This window comes from Pseudophryne corroboree, chromosome 1 (genome assembly GCF_028390025.1).
Source record: "Pseudophryne corroboree isolate aPseCor3 chromosome 1, aPseCor3.hap2, whole genome shotgun sequence".
NCBI classification, from domain to species: domain Eukaryota; kingdom Metazoa; phylum Chordata; class Amphibia; order Anura; family Myobatrachidae; genus Pseudophryne; species Pseudophryne corroboree.
In genome coordinates, this window is record NC_086444.1 from 899,102,106 (window position 1) to 899,106,808 (window position 4,703).

The 4,703-nt window shown below is 42.9% G+C and overlaps 1 long non-coding RNA gene across 1 annotated transcript; it reads left to right on the top strand.

The window, feature by feature from the left end:
- The first annotated feature begins 359 nt into the window (after positions 1-359).
- On the top strand, positions 360-2,030 carry LOC134962557 (uncharacterized). The gene is made up of 3 exons (XR_010188047.1): positions 360-420; positions 496-708; positions 1,330-2,030. It is a non-coding gene; the product is annotated as an uncharacterized LOC134962557 (long non-coding RNA).
- The last annotated feature ends 2,673 nt before the right edge of the window (positions 2,031-4,703 follow it).

Here is a 4,703-nt window from a genome sequence, read left to right on the forward strand (position 1 = left end):
TAATACATAATCTTAGATTTTGCTTGACCCTATCTGTTTTTTCAAATGGCCTTTTTTTTTTTTAAACTTTTTCAATAATTTTTAGAATTTTTAATTATGGTTTTTATGTTTGTGTGAAATTTAATATTAAAAATATCTGCGATATATTGTGACGAAATAAGCTATGTTTCTGGATTATTTAGTGCAACATCATCTTAATTTTAGAATACACACCCAATTAATTAATCCAGAATAGCTTAAACATAAAATAGTTAACTTAACATTAGGTGTGAGATGTTTACATTACAATAATGATTTTCATATAATAATGAGTTTTAAAAGTACAGTATGTTCATAATGTTTTGTGCAATTTTTCTACAGTACGCCAGAGACGCGACACAGACAGGCCACAGCCAACTGATGAAGCTGCAGGGAATGCAGGTAAGAAATCAGTGTAGTCACATATTCTGCAAACACATAGAACCACAAAATATTAATGTTGCTATTTTCACATAGGTTCTTCTTCTGCAAGCCGCCCTCCTCTAAGGCGGCCATCACAGGGCTCTGTGACTTTAACTAGGAGGCCCACTAAGACGCGGCGTGTGGAGTCGGAATCTGCGCCTCCTTCTTCACCACCCAGGCGGCGCATCTCGGCAGTCTTGCCCCAGCCACCACAGGCAATTTTGGCTAGTCCCCAAAGTGATGAGCCACGATCACCTCAGCTGTCTGGTGAGTAAAAACTAAAAAGAAATACATTCAAACATTTCGACACAGTACATTTACTATGATGTGAGCTCAATGTGAGATGGCATGTTTCCCGTAGCAACCATTCAGATTTCAGGTATTATCTTCTTGAAGGTGCCAAATAAATGTGAATTAAAGTCTTATTGGTTGCTATGGGCCACATCACATTTTAAATAGAACACCCACCTTACTAAATTGAGTCCACAGACGTGCACAGAAAATGAATAGTGGGTTTCTCACCGGACTTAACCCACCCCCCCCTTCCACAGCATTATAGTCTTCTCACACCTCCCCTGTCCGGGATGTAGACTGCTTACCTGATGCGCTCCTCTGGTCCGTCCAGGTGAGAAGTCTATATCCAGGACAGGGGAGGTGAGAGAACACTATAATGCTGTGGAGGGGGGGAAGTTTGGTGCGGAACCCGCCAGTCAGTCTCTGCGCACGCCTGTTATGGCACATATGTGTTTGTAAAGGAAAGATTCCTTGTTTTAAAAAAAAAAACCTCAAAATTAAATTTTAAAAATAAAACAATTAAGTATGGAATGTTTAGGACAAGCAAAGATATTTAATTATAACTAAACAGTGCCTGTTGGCCACCCCATACAGAACCAACCTTCATGGGAGACGATGACCAGCAGGAACCAGACCAACAGGCAACCTATACACTGCAACTTACGGCCGTTGATCCTACCCAGCCAACCCAGCCGCAGGATATGCCCCAAGCCTCCTTAAGTCCACAATTGATACCACCTCCACCCCAGCAACAAATGTCCGCTGACTTTTGGTCCAGTTGGGCAACGCAACAGGCACAAAACACTGCCTGCCTGAACACACACACACACACACACACACACACACACAACACCTTGCCAGTCTGCCCCATCATCTTCCGCGCATTAGTCGGAACTCGGGCAGACTGATTGTTCAGGTAGGCAGAATTGCGACATCGATGGAACAAATCAGGGCGGACAACACGCAAATGCTGGCAAATTTGACGCGTATCATCGATGAGCAACAGCGGCATCAACAAGCCCTGATACAAGTGATCCAACACAATCAGGTAGTAAATGAGACTTTGTCTAGGATTGTGGCCAGCCACACTGCCAGTAATAATCAACTGAATGCCAGTATCCATAACTTGAGCCAAAGCATCACTCTGATGTCAGCACAACATCTCAGCTCCAGCTCAGGAACGACTACCCCTAGCCAGACCCCAGTTACCTCCCCTGTTCGACGATCATCCAGAACACGGGCCAGCGACCCTGCGCAAACCTCGGCACCCAGCACACAAAAGAAAAAAAAATGAATCTGACATGACATTTGTGTAACACAATAAAAATTTAAATATTGTCTTCACCAAAAATCCTGTGTCCGTGTCAAACATTGTAAAACACGCTATGTGTGTATGGTTTAATGGGGTAATGAGTGTCAATGTTTTAATACAAAATTAAAAAACAAAATTACACAACAGTATAAAGAACAAACAATACTGTGTCCTATGACCTACCAGACGCAACACTTAGACATAGACGTGTATGTATTTTTCAACACACCTGTTTAAATTTTTTTTAAAAGGTTGGCTGGGAAATAACAATGACGTCGCCTGTCACAGCCTGGAAGCTGCCAGTAGCCATAAAGTGCTACACAGCCAGGAGTTTGTGCAAGCCTGAGACAGAGCGTGAGCGTGCTGTCTCAGGATATAGTCCCAGTTTGACAAGGTCAAACAGACGGCAAATGTTGGTTGTTTTTTGGGGAAACATCTGTATGACCCTATCATCAGACAGTTTAAGTTTAAACGTCCCCTAAACAAACGTGGCTGGCGCAGCCTCCGCGGAACATGTTCAACCTGCTGACCATGTACACTTACCTGGGCCAGATTTCATGAAGAGTCATGGAGCACTCTCAGGTATCCCCCAGCAAACAAAAAATCTGTTGCACACACCACAGCAGCCATTTCAGAGTGAGAGATATTCAAAATGTGCCTGGGAACCTTTTATAGGGCCAAACATTCAGGTGTGAGTAATGGATAATTGACTACACATGTAAACACGCTTCTCAAAAGCAGGTCTGTTTTTTTTAGGACTTTTTTACGAAATGTATTTTTTCACGGCCACAAATGCATTTTCACGGTAGACATTACAAATACGAATGGTTAGTAAATGACCGAGATTCATATCTAAACAGCCGCGTTTTGACCGATGGTGTATTCATTCGTATTTTTACACTTGAACTTCCAAAAAAATACGAATGTACTCATCACTGCCGTGATTTTTGCTTAGTAAATTACCGAGATGACACTTTGAAGAAAAAACGGCATCTCTGTCAAAATCGGGACCTTAGTAAATATACCCCATAGTCTAGGATGGGTGCATCCAGAGATGTCAGTCCAGCCTTAATATCAACATGGACCGTCATCCATTGAGTGACTCGAATTACGGGGTGGGAGACCGGTGGACAAGAAATTCAATATTTCTAGGCCCCCTAGCTTGAAGCTCCACCAGTATCATGTAGATAGATCCTTATTATGTTTCAATATTTCCAATTACCGAAAACCGGGAAATTGGGAGGTGACATGGAATAACCAGACAATGGCCTTTTCGCACAGAGCTGATAGGATACCCATAGACTCTGAACTTGTACGCCAAATAGCCAACAATGGAAGGTATTTTCGGTATAGGTATACTCGAGGAAGCAAGACCATGTGGGTTGGAGAAGTATCACCAGGGTACTGTGCTCATATCATCCAGCCTGATACTTGTACTGAGCAGATGGGAGAACTAGGGATGAGGTTTTTCACTTGGAAAGTTGGTAATATGGTAATGTCATATTCTGTCCCCTATGTTCTCCCAGATGATGCCTATTTCATATGTGGGAGGAAGGCGTATAAGTGGCTTGCCCCGAACTCAGAGGGATTGTGTTATGTTGGAAGAGTGTTGCCAGAGGTCATGACCATAACCCATGATAAGATGAAAGATGTTCACCGCAGTGCTCAGGCTCCTTATACTCATAATCACTATGAACACATCGTCAAGAGACAACTCATAGAGAGGACAGAGCACGTAGCCTCTGATTTGATCCACGAATCCACCGGGATTCAATTCCTTCTCGCATTAGACATCACCCGTACTGCCAGAGGAATTATAAATTATAGGTATATCCATGCGCTAGCAAACTTGATAGATAATATCACTGAGATGTATGACGACACCTTCAGGTATACGGGAAGGGAGTTACAAGCTTACAAGACGGAACTGATCCAGCACAGGACGGTCCTTAATTATATCACAGCCGTGACGGGTGGGTACTGTGTCACTTTGCAACTCAGTATGGTGTGAAGTGCTGTACGTATATTACAAACAGCACTGACAACCCCACAGAGATTATCGATCAAAAGATGGATGATATATTGCAGTTGAAGTGGGAGTTCCGGAGGAGACACAACCTTACCCTGACCGCTGTGGGTAATGAGCTGACCGGCTGGGTCTCATGGTTGAACCCACGAAATTGGTTCTCAGGATTAGGAGAGTGGGCTCAAAATGTTATTATGAGTGTAGGGAAGTTTCTCCTTTGTATCCTGGGAGTCGTCATAATTATTGGTTTGATATTTAGGTGTGTTCGAATTCTGACGCGGCGCAAGCGCATTTGATGGGTTTAAGGAGCAAGGGCATTGTTATAGCAGCAGATTTAATTTACGACCCATCCATAGAGACAGTGTTATGATAAGGATTGCAAATGAATTCCATGGCCTGTTTCTTTCACCCGTTTTTCCTTTGTCTCCCCCTCTGCCCAGATACACCCATCCGGAAAAGACATCAGCCCTACCCAAGAATCTTTATGAAAATGTTCTGTGAACGTATTTTAGATATGTGTCTTATCTTCATCACTACAACCTTCAGTTAATGACACACATAGTCGACAGGTGATATCCACATATACTAGCACTCACATATGTTCCCCCTCCATGTATCATCAACTAAATG